Genomic DNA, 17,640 nt, shown 5'->3' with positions numbered 1-17,640 from the left:
TTTCCTGCAGCTCTTTTCCCGATCTCTTTTTCTTCAAAAAAAGTCTTTAGAAGCCGCAGACATATAGCCAGATAGTTCCATCCCTAAAAAACAAATAACGTTTTCTTAGTAGAGCTATGACTTACTTAGTTTAATCCTACTAGAAAGTTAGTGAGTGCCCTACATATAGTAGGAATAGGAGGCCCCCTCTAAGCCTAGGAGCTCTGGAAGGCATTACCCCTGCTACAGTTGGAGTAGTTCCCATTGATCCTGATAGATCCTGATCCTATTTCATTGCCTTATGCCTAGCTTGGAACGAGAAAGCTTGCTCAACTGTACGAGCTTGATCTAATCTACGACCACCCTTGCTTCTTTGTCAATCGAGACGGTAGGTGACTGAACACCAACACAATCCTTTTTTATGAAATGAAAATGAAACAATTTTCGCACGCGATTCGCCGTTGAAGGCTCCTTGATTTGATACTTTCACTTGAGAGCGAAAGGAAGTCTCTTCTTTTGAGGATGATCTAGCTATGTCAGTTGGTTTGGCTACTACTCTATGGTCTTATCGAGAACCCTTCAGATAGGGTATTACCATGTGTGACTATCTTATTTATAGATTTTTTTTCATCATTGACCGAGTGAGGCATACTATACATCTCTTTTATCTGGGGCAGATAGACCTAGAGCAAAGCCCTTCACTCACATCTGGTACCGTGGAGCAGTACCTAGGGAAAGGATCAAGACCATAGGGGAAGGAGAACAAGCTCTTCGGAATGGATACCCGTCTCTTTGAATCAAACCTTTCCAGGATACTCGCGTCCAAGCATTTAGTGCCATGTTGAGAGGGAAACGGTTACCCATGTGCGTGCTCAGGGATTGTTCTTTCGCAAAGGTTATTAGGTAGTAATTACTTTGGGTGGAGGATGAATAAAATTTTCTTTCAGGGTGACATTTACAGTTGGATGAATACGAATCTAACTCGCCGTTCCTTTGGTCTATTTACAAAAATATGATTGAAGTTCCATTTTTGGTATCACAATTGGGAGTCTATGGCATTGGAGGAAAAATTTTGTGTTCAACTCTCAAATGACTTGTGATCAAGACCCTATTAGATCCATTATTTAAAGGCTTCAAGGTTAGGGATTTTTCTTTTTCAGTTAAAGGTGGAATTACTTGAGCAGCTTTATCTCTTCACTTTTGTGCATACTCCTTGAATGTCTCATTTTCTTTCTTTTCCACAGCCCTTAAATCTTCTCTATTCGGCTCCATATCCATATTATGCTTATATTGGTGGTTTTAAGAAAGTATCAGCCAAGCCAAGCCAGCCCTATCATCACCGAGATTGACACACAGACATACTATAGAAAGTGTACTGGAAAGGAGGAGGCCGTCAGTAATCTCACTGTCTGGCCCAGAAGCAGATGACGAGAGCAATGATGAGTAAGACTTTTACTCAGAAGTCACGGCCCTACTTCAAAGAATTTTTTACTTTAGAAATGAAAGCAGGGCTCCACAACCTGGCCGATACAGCTGACTCTACAGGCCACTAAGTTTGACTCTATTCCACTATTCCACCAGCACATAATAAGATGGGAAGATGCAAATCACTTCCCTTCCCTAAAAAACAAGCGTGCCACATGTGATGCATCTGAGGTCTTATTGCATGGAATAAAATGCACCAGAGAACCTGTCAACCACTTTCATAGCTGCATGCATTTACTGCACAACAGAAGAGGAAGCAAAGTAAGGTTGCTCATCGTCTTCGAAAGAGGGAATAGAGAAGGAAGACCGAAGAACAGACATTCCCCATTCTCCGAAGTAGCCTTAGATGTCACCCAAAGCCAAGCCAAAACCTGTGGAAGTCTCTCATACCTCACCCCTCTTTCTTAGGAAAGGCAGCAGCAAAAACTTTCCGGGCTAGCTCTATCGGGCTGGGCTATTCTAATCAGTGCTTCCCCTTAGTTGGAGCTATCTAAAGCGGTTCAGGTGAAGTGCTTTCGTCCCTTGTTACAGCGAGTGTTCCAGTGAGAGCTTTCCCGAAAGAAAAAAAGCCCAAATGGAGTCCCAACGAGCATAAAGAAATAGGAAATGCTCTAATCACCGATTGCTACTAAGAAATATCATAAGAGAAGGAAAGGAGGTTACAAGGTTCCTTTTCCTCACTCTTGGATAAGTCTTCTTTCATTTCAGTTTACTTTCTCTCAGAGGGGAATCTTACTCACGAGATACCTACCTTAGGTACCACATGAGCACTATGAGACTTCTTACTGTCTAAGTCTAGATCCTAGCTAGCGCATCTCTTATTACAGAGAGGGCTTGATGAGCACCACCTCCTGGTTAGTGATTGGGCCCTTTACGGCGTAGAAGATAAGAAAAGCAGATCTGTACTGATAAGTTAATCAGTCCGAATACCTATAGTAGTAGTCCAATTATATTATAAAGTTGCTCGCCCGCAGCAGTAGTCAACCTGCCAAGTAAAATGGAGTTCTCCTTTCCCATACCAGATAGAATTGAGTCATCTATTTCTTGAGGAAACATACCTGTCACGTTGAACCATGTCTGTCAACGGTGAAAGATAGCCCTAAAGTGAGGGCCCCGAAGATAGGATTTCTCAACTGTCGATCGACGTGACAATCATGTATGCTTGACAAAGCTTTTTTAGTCTCCCAATAAACGAAAAATGGATTGCTGGTGACATGAAAGCTATGCTCGACGCTCTATTCTATTTCCTATTCCACTACGCTAAGTGGTCTTTCCGGCTGGATGACTACTATGGACATAGATGATGATTACTCCCAGTCTCTGGTCAATCCATGCTAGAAGAGCTATTCCCGCTGCCCACCCGAAAGAGAGGAGAAAGACTAACCGCCATCCTGCTCGAACCTTTGCTGCCTGAGTTCCATAGCTGACTGCTAGAAGGAAGGTGAAAGCTATGGCTGTTCCATGGGATGCTCATTCTCAACCTTTTTCCGGTCAATGTGAGGTGAGAAAGAGAGAAGCGATGTAGACATAAGAATGTAAGGTTTGCTTGTCAGCTGTCGGTCCAATGATGCTTTTCTAGCTTGACCTACACGATAAGGGAAAGATCAAAGGCGAGGTGGGAAATGCCCCGCACGAACTATCTGATCAAGTTTTCTTTTTCCTATCACAGGCAGCTGTCAAAGCATGAAAATGGAGAACAGGTTGGGTTGATCCAACGCTATTCAAGAGCCTAGTTGGAAGTTTACGATATTTGACGGCCATATCTTCTCTTTGGAGTTGGGCTAGTTAGTCGCTTCATGGAGACATCTACCATGACTCATTTGAAGACAGCCAACCAAGAGGATTCTCCGCTACGCTATATCAAGGGTAAGGGTCCACTTGCTTGATTACGGGTTATTCTATTCAATCTCTAATAAGTTGGGTTGTTGTGATAGTGATTGGGCTGGAGACTTGGATGATATAAAAAGTACTACTGGCTTTGTTTTCTATCTTAGAAATATTTTACATTTTTTTCCAAGAAACGATTGTGATGCTCTCCACTTGTGAAGTTGAATATGTTACTGCCACATCGTGTGCTTGTCATGCAATCTGGCTTAGAAATTTAATAAAGGAGCTGAAAATGGCACAGAAGGAAGCAAGTGCTGATTTGGCAAAGAATCCAGTATTCTATAACCGAAGCAAGCACATTGACACACGATATCATTTTCTTAGAGGTTGTATTGCAAACAAGGAGGTGCAGCTCAAGTATGTGAAGTCGCATGATCAAATTGCAGATATTCTTACTAAGCCTCTCAAGTTTGACATTATTAATAATAAATACCAAGTGATGCTCGTAGCTAAAAGTGTAAAACTTGAGGTTTACTACCAATCATAGTTGAACAAAAAGTAAAAAGAAGTCACCCTACGCCCAGAAGTAGGAAATCCATTCTATACCCGCCTACGAACCTTCTTTATGAAAGAAGTAAGTGACAATTATTCAAAAGAATAATGATGTTTGTTTTCTAATTATGTATACCCACCCTACGCTGATTCAAAGAGCTTAGAGGAACTTTTTTTCACTATATAATAAGAATAGAATATATAGAATATATTCTATTCTCTATAACCACCCCTACGCACAACTTTTCACTATGGTGTTCCGGTTAACCAAGTTCAGGGTATGGCTGACATGGTTGAATCGAATCTCAACCACGGAAATGCAATTCCCATCAACAGCCTGCCTATAGAAAATGGGTACGCGAGGTCGTCAACAAAACTCATTAGATCTAGAGTAAACTACAATCATAGTTGAACTAGAACAATCACTCATTTGAAAAGACGTCACCCTACGCACCAAATAAGGATGTAAATAATGATGATGTTTTAGACTAAGCCCACGCCCACGAAAAACTTAGGACTCTAAAAATCTTGCTATAGTGTAAGGTAGATTTGGGTATAGCAGGACTTGAACCTGCGACCATTAGGTTAAAAGCCCAATGCTCTACCAACTGAGCTATACACCCCTAAAAAGATGTAGTAGTAAATAAGGATTGGTGCGGAAAAGAGGGCAGCCCCTCTTCTTCTCAAAAGGGGCTTGGGCTCTCGGCCTTACTCAACAAGCACCTTTCTTAGTAAGGTTGCTTCTTTCCACTCATTGAAGATTCTATCTAAAAAAGAAGGTCAACGGGGGATAAAAAACTGGCTCTTACTGACACCATCTACGAGAAGGTGAGGTCTCTTTCTTTCCAGGCGCCATACGGTTCGGTTCGCCTTAAAGCCTTAAAGACGAATAAGGGGAGGAGCTGTTTTCTATGTAATTACGGTCTTTGTTGCCCGTTGTTCCGGTCGAGCACTCTCTCTCTTTTCTTTGTCCAATTCCATCTTACCAAACAAGACTGACTTCTGACCAACCCGCGAAGGGTTATGATGTTGGACCAGGTACGAAGAATGAATCTATATCTGTGTACGGAAGTTGCCGGCCGGCGGCCGCTCAACTGTTCGAGCGCAATGCAGTGGTGGTTGGTTCCGATTCGACAAGGGTAGAATGCCTGGTCGAAGGTCCAGTACAGTAGGTATCAGGCGGGTTTTGGCTCCCGAGCAAGAACGAGAAAAAAAATAGGCGATGCACCATCCTTGCTGCTACATACGTTGACCTTGACTTGACGGATTCATCCAATTGAACCCACACTCAAAGGAGGACCACAAGCTTGGGGATCGACGAAACAGAAAGTATCAGCATTAAGAGGGTTAGCAGTGAAAGAAAGAGCCCGACATTCATTTCTTCATGAATATTCATAGCGGAGTCTACTAAAAAAGGGAGCAGACCAGCCTCATCGTGGTGATTAGAGGACATCTCTGATCGTTCACCTCTAATGTGTGTGGACACGTTCCCTCTCAGTTATATGATCAACGGCATCAGTCGGCTAGAGAGCGGGGTTCTTCCGGGGAGGCAAAGTCGTACCCTCTACTGATGGAACCCTCAGTTCGTAGGTCTTCGTCAACATGTTACGAGGCTCCAGTCTTCGGCGGGTCACCATTACTTGACTTAGAAAGACATCTGGGCAGCAGTGCGCCTGGTGCAAATGGCTTTCTTTTTTCATGATATACCAATCAGAATGGAGGGCCTACCTACGTACATGATTGATAGAATCACTACATAGGGGGGGGAACTTGATGCAGGAGAGGCATGAGTGCAGTTCGATCTTGTGGTGTATTCGTTTGTAGTGAGTAGGGCCTCTTTCTCGTTGATCAGTTCGCCTCTGTTCTATTGAAAGGTCTCTATTCCTACGGCGGTTTTGTCAACGAACGCGTCTCGGGCCGGATTTACTAACCTAACCCTTAGGGGGGCCTTTCCTTCCATAGTTGGGTGCTCCGCTTTAGTGTAATTGACGAAGGCTAGGCTAGGTTTGGTAATACCCAAAACAAATGAAAAGAGATCGGGGTCGATAGTTGGCAAGGAACTTTATCCTCCCCAAAACCCAAAAAGGGTGCGGTCGAACTCTAATTCTTGAAATAAGTCGGGGCCTTTTTTTACCAAGTCTACCGGATATAAGATGATAGAAGGCGCAATGGTAGTTGCGTTGCACAAGACGGTGTCGTCTCACTTCGAGTTCCTTCCTTCGAAGTCAAATCTGATGATACGCTTCGGCGATGCGATGTTACCTACCAAATAAAAGTCTTGCTAGGTGATCGAAATCGCTCAGGGCAGTGAGGACTCACTCACCTACTCCTTCTAATCTAATAGTTTCTTCTATCTACGGAATTCAAAAGGCGACTCACCGCGCCGGGCTATAAGATACAGTTGTTGTACTACTTGACTGGTAAGAAAAAGCTTACGTAAGAACTGGAAGACTCTTGTATGTACGGTAATCCTCTCTTCTGTAATTGGTGGACTCTTGCACAGAAAGGCTGACAGAAGCAACGTTTTTTAGCGCGCTTTTCATTTCAAGCGCTTTTCCTCTGCTAGCGGCGGGCGACAAGGCAATGAAATTGGTTCAGTTGGAAGCCTAAGCCAAGAAGGTATGAACGAAGTGATGGGCCCCTTTAGAGATAGGGGCAGCTTTCTTGTGGTAGTAATTGCGAACATCTCCCCTTTTTTCTTAGCGTGCAGAGTTTGCTTGCATGCCGCCTTAGGCACATCTCTCTTTCTTAATTTCATGCTGGCCTAATGAATGAAAGTCAGTCTTTTAGTAAGCCGTATATAAGCAGCTGTTTAGTGTAAAAAAAAGCAATTCTTTAGTGACCGCACCGAAAGGTACGTACGGTGGAGGTTGGTTGAAGATGATGTTACACGGCGTTCAGAACCAGCCTTTAAGTGAATGAATTAGAAAGATTTGCCCATGGCACCTCGTTGGATAATCGTATTTTCAATGCTCGGTCTAACCAAGTTCATCTTTAAAGTTAAGTTAGTTAGGTGGCTCTTATCTTTTCTTTTGACCGCCCTTCGCCAGTGTGACAAAACAAGCGATTGCTTTGACAAGTTAAGTTATTACAATACAAAACAAAAGGGCAGGGCAGTAGTTGCCACTTTAAGACTCTATCAGCTTCTTTCTGATCCTATACTCGAAGAGAAGAAAAAGAGAAGACATACGAAGTAGTTTCGCAAGTAATGGGTCCTTACCGTCGTTAAAATAAGAGCACCTGGCTCTGCCCATTCACAAGGACTCGATTCGATTGTTTTCCAACAATGTTGAGCCTGGTATGTAAGCCATGTATCTGGTAGGAAGGACAAGTTGGTCAGCCGGTTAGTTGAGAATAAAAGAAAGGTATCGGCTTCCTTCAATATACGGAGGCATTCAAGTAGGTAAAGACAGAATGAACAGTTAGTCGGGCCGGTGCGAGCAGATCCAATACCAAGACTCTTCCTAGAGAGAGAACAAGGATAACTTCAAAGGATGACTTATAGAAGGGTTGACCGGAAAAAACAATTTACCTCTCTCCGTCTTATTCCACAGGAGCTGGTCTTTTCTTCCTGTGAAAAGAAAAGGGTTTGATCTACTCTCAGCATCGGGAAATTGCATAATTAGAGAACTGGGAGATGAGATAAGAAAGAAGTTGGCTTCTAGGTATGTTGTAACATCTGAAGAAGGAGCTTGAGTCCATCGGTATGAATTCGCTTCTGCTCTATCTTCATAAGCTTGACCGAGAAGAAAAGTAGAAAGTGGCGAAGAGCCGACATCGAGGTGCCAAACCTTCCCATCGATGTGAGCTCTTGGGGAAGATCAGCCTGTTATCCCTAGAGTAACTTTTATCCGTTGAGCGACGGCCCTTCCACTCGGCACCGTCGGATCACTAAGGCCGACTTTCGTCCCTGCTCGACGGGTGGGTCTTGCAGTCAAGCTCCCTTCTGCCTTTGCACTCGAGGGCCAATCTCCGGACCTCACCTATGCTTTTTTGGAGTACGGGATGACTCGAAGGGGAAGATAGAACAGAACCTGTCAGTTACGCCTTTAGGGGACGCTACGGTGCCTTAGCTGGTTCCCGATCCTCCTCCAAAAGTTCGACCAATCGTTCGAGCTGGAACCCGCCAGGGATACGCATCCTTTCCAGCTCCCTCAACCGACTGAGTCAGTCGGCCAGGTATTGGTTGCACACCTTGGAAATCCGCGGTCGGTGTGAGTAAACATTGAATTTCTTTATTCACATCAAAACAATAACGAACCCTAGGATACCAAAGAGTGCAAAAGGACTTACCCATCCACAGTGGAAATTCTGACATCATTTGATACCAGGAATGCAACTCGTATGGGAATGCCCGAAAAAAGGCGCAAAACCGCTTTTATAGTGGCTATAGGATTGGTTAATTATCGGTGGTCTGGTCTCTCCCTCGTTAGTACTACTGGTCTAGGTTTTTATTCTTTCTAGTGTTACACAAAAAGAAAGTATAAGGGCCTCTAAACATGGAAATTTGCGTTGGCTTCTTTTCGCTCCTCTCCTTATCAAGAGAGCTGCTTTTGCTCGTTCACTGCGTTCACTGCTTTTCGCACCTTAAGAATCTCTTACTTATTACAGAAAGACAAAAAACAAACCCCCTCCACCGGAGTCGGTAGAGCCTGTGGGTCAGTCTTTTTCCCTCGCCCTGGGGAATCGTAGCTCTGTCTCTGCCTATTATGCTGGTACCTAAGAAGGTATGGGGCGACCCCATGTTACTAATCGAAAACATTCGTTTCGAGACCCCCATGTGTCCTTTGATGCTAACTGAGCTACCGAAGCGATGTTGGTTAGGATTGCAAGAGACATCGCTTTAGTCGGGCAATATCCGATGTCGGAAGAACAAGAACTGAATAGGGAATTCTTCTTCCCTGGTACCTTAAAGTCTTCACCGTTTGAGAAGACCCGAATCTGAGTGGCTTATTTTATTAGTCTAGCCCTAGTGGAACAGGAACTCATAATCCCAAGAAGAAGGGGAAAGGATTTAGCTTTTCGAGACCAGTACATACAAAGATCGTTGACGCGAAGTACGAGGCACATTTCCTTCCGAGCTCAAAAAGACTCACCAACCGGCCGATCGCTTCGCTTGTCCCATACCGGAAGTTTTGACCTACCCAACTGGGACTTTCCGGGCATAAAACGTTAAGGTGCTCCTCCGCATGGTTAAGCCTACTCCTCAATAAACATCTCATCCACTGAGGATCCTACTCCTCGTCTTCCTCTATGAGGCTACTACTCGACTCGGTATATTCGTACTGTTCGGACTAAACTCGGACTGATCTACTCATGCTGGACCGACTGTGCAATACCAACAATGGAGCATGCCGCCCGTCCACGGAGGCATGATGTTAGGAAGGCCGACCGACCACTAAATAAAGCCAGCCTCAAAACTCTGGGACCAAAGTCAAAGACAGAGGAAAGGAGCGCAACCACTATGACTGCCGAGGAGGGACCCTTATGACTGGCAAGGAGTTCCTCTTAATCACAGGCCAAGATCAGAGAAGTGAACCTGATGAATGGCCAGCAGGGAAAACTATGACTTTGAAGGCCGGTTGAAGGCAAGGAAGCGGAGAAGAAGAGCGGAATGCCACTCTACTTGATCGGAAACAGCCTTTCCTTAGATACGAGATTGATTGAGTAGGGTAGGGATCAGAGCTCCCCTCCCACTCTTCCTAAGACTGAGGTGAAGAGAAGCAGGGCGGAAGCTTGACCATCCATCGGCTTCGGATTGTTTTTTTGCTAAGGAATCAAACTCAAAGTCTGGTTGTGCCCGAGCAAGGGCTTTCTATATGCAATTGATTGAGTAGCCAGCACCTTCGATTGAAAGGGTAAGAGTTCCGGCTGTTGCTGTCATAGTAGCGGAATGCAACTCCCACTCAACTAGCCGGAGATGAGATGGAGAAGACTCCTCACATCAAGCAAGTCAGCCACCTAAAAGCATGACTTCTCCCGCTTGGCTTAATGGACGAACGAAGAAGGAATGGTCTCCTAATGCTCTAGCTCCCGAGCCCATGAACCATGAAAGACAGCTAGTTGGCACAAACGGCTTCGTGTGATCCGTCCGGGTAAAGCCATCAATGAAGCCCAACTCAAAGCATTAGGTTTCCCATTCTCTTGCAAGAAGGCACAAAAGCAAGAGTCCAGTCAGAAGATTAGCTCCATCTCATGGAGTAGGGTGAACAGTCGATTCATGTCTTCTATCTCCCCTCGGGAAAGCACTCTTCCTTCAAACGCTGCTTCCAGCGGATATGGGGTTGAAAAAGCTTCTACGGAACAAAAAACCCCAGGAATTGAGTTCTTCTTCTTATGGGGAAGAGTGAACACTATGACTGGTAGGGCCCCCTCCTTATCTGAGTTCGCACCTGATAATCGTATCATCAAAAAGACATTGACTGGACTTGAGAGCATTCTCATTGAGTAGGTATGAGCGATCCCCTGCCAATAACTTGACTTTGATTTCACTCTGACTTGCCCAAATCTATGAATTGCGTCATATAAGGATCAAGAGAGATGACTTTTGTCATATCGATCATCAGTCAAAGGGGCGGGTTAGGCGAGGCAACTAGCCCATCCTTGCTAGAACAATTGACTACCAGACTTGTATACAAGAATCAAAGAGAAAGGGGCTCTATCGATGAGAGCTTAGTTGAAAGACTCTGTATGGGATGTTCTTTCTATAGAGTGATAAACGGAGGAATCTTGCTTTCTAAAAGCCATAGTCAGGCAGAAGGCAGTGTGCAGTCAGCCAGTAGATGACACCAGAGAGGGATTTGTCAAAGCACGGATAGGAGCTCTACCACGATATGATCTCTCTCATTGAGAAAGCGCTATCAAAGCCGCTATCCCAATAGCTTCGTTCAGAAGTGAACAACCACTAAATTGCTTGTTAAATGGAGGAGCGGAAGGGGCCAAGTCAACGACTGAGGCCAGAAGGTATGTGAAAGTAGAAGCCAGGGACAGAGAGAGCGGAGGAGAGGACTGATTGAATGAATGTCATTTCACGCTGATAGGAATGGGGGTTCTCCCCGTATATTCTCTTTCTCCTGTCTTATTGATCAATGGTGTGCCATGAGATGCTTCTCCTGGAGGATCATTCATGGTGAAGGAAGATCCCAACATGATCTACTCGGTCAAGTCTGATTAAAGCACTCCAACCAACCCAACAAAACAAGCAACGGGTACTACTGGAATGAAATCGGCATCTAATTTGATTTGGGTCGGGATCCAATTCGCTTATAGAAGAAATTGATTGATATTGATTTTTCCCAGCCGCATTGTCATGAAGAGGAAGTGAGATGATGACAAGTGAACCTCTCCTTTAATCTTCCCTAAGAAGAATTAATACAGTGAACTAAGATCCAGCTGGCAAATCAAAGTGTACCCATGTTCTAACAAATGGCTTGTTAAATATGACCGGAGCAACGCGGATCCACATCTAACTGATAAATCTTTCTATCTCGGCCATAACTAACAGGTAATCAGGAGTTTAAGGAGGATTACCTAACATTACCCCGAACCTAAAATAATCAAGTGTCGTGAAGTCAGGCTAAATAGGAAAATCAGAATAAATTAGCTGGAGTTATAAACAAATAGGTTCATCAAGGGGCATTAGCTGTGGGTCGATCATGAATAAGGTTACCTCCATTGGCTGGGGAAGATGATTCGGCCGGATACGAATGAACGAGAAATCGACCTCGATCAATTCATGCTACCAACTCTTTGCCACAATGGCTATCCGGATATCTATCTGGGGCTATAACCTATCTTTTTGCCTTCTTTCTTTGCCTTTGCGCTTTCGCCTACTCATTCTAGAAATGAAATCACGTGTGAAAACCCATATTTATGTTTTATTCCTCGCTTTGCTTGCCTTTGCTTCCTTGGGGCTTGCTTCGTGACTTGCTTGCTGGCTTTGCTTTGCTTACCCTTGGGGAACTTGCTTGCTGGCTTTGCTTTGTTCCCGTTCTTTCTTTCCAAACCCTCGGACTTCTACTTCTTACTTAGTGGGTAAAGAAAGAGGCATATAGGCTTCAATACCTCTGGAGCATGCCCCATCAATTACGTATTTAATACTCATTGGTGACCTTCCTACCGGTTTTGGCTGCTTAGCAATCCTTTTCCCGATCCTGCTTATGAGCCTCTAGCCGGCTTGGAACTCACTTTCTTTACCCGGCTTGGAACTCACTTTCTTTACCCTGCTTTCTTCTAGCTGCTTAGGAACCCTTTTCTCTAGCCTGCCTATTAGGCTTTTTCACCTCCAAGTCTGGTTTTTAACCGGTAACATTATCAGACTCCCTAGCGGCCCTAGGCTTCATGCTTTCTTTGCCCTGCTTTCTTTTAGTGCCTCTAGCCCGGCTTTAGGCCTTCGAGAGCCATCAAAGCTTTCCTTCGAGAGCCATCAAAGCTTTCCTTCGAGAGCATCCTTTCAGATGTTCATCAATTACATTACATTATCTTAGTAATAGAATTAGTAAGAGCTCAGCCTCAACAAGAGAGCACTGCCTATGAAGAAAGGGCTAAACTAATCGCGGTACACTTTGTATATCTTATCTTTATTGCTTTCATTCGTTACTTGCTTTCTCCAGTTAATTATACTCTTCGTTCCGACGACTATCTTACTTTATTCGTTCCTTCGAACGTAAACAGACTAGCTAGCTTGACCTTCTCTTACGATATGAGATCTTAGCCAAGAGATCGGGCTACTCCTAAGGTAAGGGCAGTATGCCTCTCCGGGTAACTAGGAGTTCCCCACGTCCGTACCTTTGGTTGAGCATCTTTGAACCTCTGGGAACTGGAACCTACCCTGGACCAACAATTCTTTGCCTATTCGAGAAGGTCTATCTGTGTGGAATATGCCATAGGCGCACCTTCACAGGCTCGGATGCCCTATTTTTAGGCTAGGTAAAGTGGATCATAGGATCTGTCGTTGGCTGTCCATCTTACCTTGTAGGGTTGGAGTGGATATGTGGCCACCTTCGCTTTCTCCCGAGCTCAAAGGCTCCTATGCGGCCCGGGTAAAAGCTCATATTAGCCTCGTTGGAACGAGCTTAGAACAGAAACTTCGTTTCTTAGAAACACATCTGAAACCGGAAAAAAGGTTGCTATTAGGCTACAATTAGCCTATTTGTACCGAGCGTAAAAGCTCCTACTTGCCCTTCAATTACGCTCCAAAGCTTCTCAAAGGCTCCTATGCGGCCCCTCAATTATGGGTAAAAGCGGCTATTTGTACCTTGCTGAGCAATCTAGGTTCAGAACAGCCAATTCATGTTCTAAAATCTAGAATTTTAGATAAAAAAGTTGCTAAAAGCCGGGTTTTTTCGATGAAAATCTATGATTTTAGAAAAGATGCTATCTTATGATATTAACAATCGAATGCGGAATTGAATCTTACGGGAAACTCAGTCTAAGTGAAAGCAGATCAGAAACGAAGTTTCATCTCCATCAAAGTCTTCATCCTCTGTAGCTGCCGTGTGGGAACCAACTCGTCTGTGGGTCGTCTTTCTTCTCGGCGTAGACCATAGCTCCGGAACTACACCTATTCTATTGGTGTAGCGTATGAACCCATAGCGTATGAACCTAAATCTATTGGTCTACCTATTACTGAGATTGGTAAAGACGAAAATCTCGTAGATGATTCAAGAAAGCTTACTGAACCTAGATTGCTGAGCAATCTAGATTTATCACTGCCAAAGAATGTTCTAAAATCTATCATTTTAGATGAAAAAAGTTGCTAAAAGCCGGGTTTTTTCGATGAAAATCTCTGATTTTGCAAAATATGCTATCTTATGATATTAAGAAAATAGAACTACTAAGGTAAAGTTTACACTTACTTGCGGTAAGGAATATGGATGGCAACCTTTTAGGTATGAAGTTACGGGTAAAGATTCTATATTGGATTCTTAGCCAAGCTAGCTTGGTTCAAGTAAGGGAACAGATCCAATCTTACCCTCTCTGGGTAACGTCGAGCATCTTCGAACCTCTGGGCACTTATCTTACCCGGGATCCAACATTCTTAGCTATACCTTACCCGTAAATCCACCCCAACAGGGTCTTTTGCCTTCTGGTCTACGAACCCTAGCCCTAGGCTTGCTGCTTTAGGCCTTATTTTGCTTATTCACCATTGGCTTGCTGCTTAGGCCTTCTTTCGCTTCGCTTATTCACCCTTTCCCGGCTTTCTTCTCTTTCGAATCTCGTAATTAGACAAGACACCGAAATGGTTACACCTTTTGGTTGCTTATCTTCTAAGAAATAGCCATTTCTTTTGGCTTTCCTATTCCTAAATCACCCTATTCTCTTGCAGAAAGATCAGTTCCTTTCGATTAACCGATTCGAAACCATCTGGCTTGCTTATAGCTAAGCCTGAAATGTAGTATTAAATACTCATATCTTACCTTCCTACCTCTGTGGTACGCCCGGTTATTCGCCCTTTTCCCGTTACACCCTTCTTCTGCTTATGAACCGAACCCGCAGCTTAGTCTTCTGCCTACCTATTCTGGTCTGCTTTTGAAGTTACGCGTAAACATTCTCTATTGGCTTGAAAAGCCTAGTTTTAGGCCTTATGAACCCGGCCTTCTTTCGCCCATTCTTTAGGCCTGTCGGAACCCTAGCCCTAGGACCTATGCTTGGAACTTTAGTCTTAGTCTTCTGCCTGCCAATTATGGTTTAGAACCGGTAACCTTATAGGACTCCCTAGCCCTTTCGCTTTGCTTCTGAAACAGTTTGACTTCGCCGAGTTCCCGGTTGTACTTAGCCGAGTGCCCGGTTGGTTGTACTTTGTACTTTGCTGAGTTGACTCTTTACCTGGTAAAAACCAACCTCTTGCTCTTCTTATTTCATTTCATTTCCCATTGAATTGCATTGCTAGAATGCAGTGCAAACAAAATCAATAGAAAAGTCATTCAAAAGTTGATCGAAAAATCCCGGTAAAACGCAACTTCGCTGGGACTAGCTGCTCTAGAAGACCTTGAATACCTTCACCCGCTAAAGAAATTACGTAATATATCTAATTTTAGCTAATTCTAGAAATTAGATTCAAAAAGCCCGGGAAAACAGCAAATTGATCTAGCTTTTTCTAGTGATTTTACGGAACTTAAGAAGAAGGATTGGAAAAGTGTTCAGCAATCCCATCCCTCTAGTCGAGTTACATTGAGCCTCTGGTCGAGCTAGTCCTATCTCTCCCAGTTCCTCTGGTCGAGTAAATCCCTTTCCTCTCGCTTTGCTCGAGCATCTTCAACCCTCCGGTCAAGTGACTGCGTACCTTTACCGATTGGTCTCGTAACAGGGTACCTTGGTTTTCACCCTCTCGTCGGACTCGAGCGTCTTCAAACCCGGTAAAGCATTGAGAACCAGTCTCGCTACTTCAGTTTTATGCCTTTCCACTGCTCAGCAACTCCCTTCATCACCGGTCAAACTACATAAAGAAAGTTCAAAGCTAAGCTGTTCTCGGGCTAACTTCGTTCCACCTAAGTTCCTTAGGCCCTTTTGTCTTGTACCTGTCTCCTTCAAACCTCGTGGACCACCTTTTCAATTCAACTTTTTCATCGTGGAAAATCACATTAGAAAGATTCCCTAGAGAGAAAGATTCCAAGTTGCTTACCAGATCCCTAGAAGTCAAATCTCATAAGAAAATTTTTTATTTTTCCGTTTGCTTAGCTAAAATTAGGACTTTTACGTGCGAACTTCAGAAGTCGGATTGTGTGAGTGTCAAGTGAAACCATGTTCCATCGCATCTTCGTTCCTCTCTCTTTCGATCGACTAACTTTGTACCTTGTTCTATCAAACAAGCATCTTCGTTCCTCCCACAGTTAGTCCCTGGTAAAACTAGTCTGTACCTCCCCCATCCATGTTGCTGTTGGTCGAGCGTCTGCAACCAAGCCTTTCAGTCGAGTTACTTTGTTCCCGGTAAAGAAAGTAGCTGCGCCGGGCAACTACCTACCTCTCCTGGACTCCGTTCCTGCCATCAGACTAGTATTGGTCTGACTCCTTACCTCTCCTTCCAGTCGACTAACTTAAAGTACCTCTCCGGGGAACTAGGAGTTCCCCACCTTCGTACCTTTGGTCGAGCTGCTTTACTCCTTGTCCCGATCTTCTCGCCTCGATCCCCGGTAACAATACCCCCTTAGAGCAAGTCCGTTCCGTCCAACAAATAACACTTATATCTATCTCGCATCTTCCGAACCTGTTGGCCGAGCTACTGCGTTCCTGCGGTCGAGTAACTGCGTACCTTTCAGTCTCATAACTTTCCTACCTCTCTGCTAAGGAAGGCTTTGGTCCAGAAAAGGTGCTTCCTTTTAGGGACCCGGGATCCAATTAGATAAGTAAGGATAGATCACCATCTTCATTCACCGTGAACCTTTTGGTCTTACCTTATTATATATTTTTTGTCGGAATGATTAGCTAGAAGCCATCGTTCATCACATTCACGACAGGATTCGAAGCTGATGTGGACCTACCGTTTAGACTCTTCTCGTTATCAACTGATCGAGTAGGAAATTTCCACTCTATTCTCTTATACGCTAATACCAATCATCGCCACGCCGAAAAAGGAAGGACTAGTAATGCCCTCGATTGGTAGCGAGACCACGGAGACGGAGAGTACAATTGAACCAGATTCATGTCCCCGACCAGAAAGCAATAGGAATGGTAATTAGGCGAGACCTTATCATACAATTAAATGATCTGATCCCTGACCTACTGGAATAGTTGTGGTATAGGATGATCCAGATATCGATCCCTTTCCTGTAGGAAGGGCATAATTAAGCAACAAGTTATTATTTTCCACCAGTTGAAAGCATAGGATCGGGCTAGGACCTAATAAGGAGAAAGTTCGAAATTTTGATTATAGGAGATACCTGTTGATGCCCCCCGATTCAAGTGATCTAACAGAAGAAAGAGGTGGGACTGGGGCACGAGTACTCGTATTCGGGTTAAAGGATTGGGCGATGACCTTAGTTAGGTACCCTGGTTGGATATCACCAATACAAAGGACCAACTTTTTGGCTATTTGGACCCTTTCATGCCCTGCTGTTATGAGTAGGGGTTGTGAAATGGAAATTGGAATAAAATCTACTCTTACAGAGCCTTGGCCTACAAGTCATCGTAGGCAGTGCTTCGCTCCAGTTTTGAGGCTTTCTAAAGCAATAAGCCATTTCCGCAGCTACTGCTAAAGCAGTTAGAGCTGTTTATGCTCTTCCCTACCCCTTTGTACCAAGAGCTACGAAGCAAGAGCAGGTCCTACACCTTCTGTACTTAGTTCATAAGATCTCTATCTATGAGAATTTCGCCGCATCGAGCTCAAATCTCAAGTTCAGAAGCTACCATCCTTCCTGCCGACGTACTGCCTTCTGACATCCGTGCCTGGATTCCTTAACCGGTACCAAAGCTACTGTAAGACCTACCTTTAAGTCTAACTATCTTGATACTAAGGGCTGCTACAATCCAACAAGCCTGAACTCGTTACTGACCTTTGGGCGGACTAAAAACTAAGCAAATCCCGATGAAGTTTAATTCTTCCACTCTTGTATCAGTGAAAAGCGGCGGAGCTTTAAAGATATTGCATCTCATCTGTCGCCGGGATTATTCAATCAATAATCATTACGGTTGGTTAAAACTCACTTTCCCTTACCATGACTTCTCCCTTCCACTACCACAGATTTATCCGCAGTTCTTTCATTCCCAGTCTCTCTAGTAGCATTTGAATGTTTAACCAACAGAAGAATGTTTAGCTCAATTTCATCGAGCCTTGGGAACGCGAGTACGGTACGGATATCT

The 17,640-nt window shown here is 44.1% G+C and overlaps 1 non-coding gene across 1 annotated transcript; it reads right to left on the bottom strand.

The window, feature by feature from the left end:
• Positions 1–4,393: 4,393 nt before the first annotated feature.
• TRNAK-UUU (transfer RNA lysine (anticodon UUU)) lies at positions 4,394–4,466 on the bottom strand. The gene has a single exon. It is a non-coding gene; the product is annotated as a tRNA-Lys (tRNA).
• Between the last annotated feature and the right edge of the window lie 13,174 nt (positions 4,467–17,640).

This window comes from Euphorbia lathyris, chromosome 7 (genome assembly GCF_963576675.1).
Source record: "Euphorbia lathyris chromosome 7, ddEupLath1.1, whole genome shotgun sequence".
NCBI lineage: Eukaryota > Viridiplantae > Streptophyta > Magnoliopsida > Malpighiales > Euphorbiaceae > Euphorbia > Euphorbia lathyris.
This window is presented reverse-complemented; position numbering and strand designations above follow the sequence as displayed.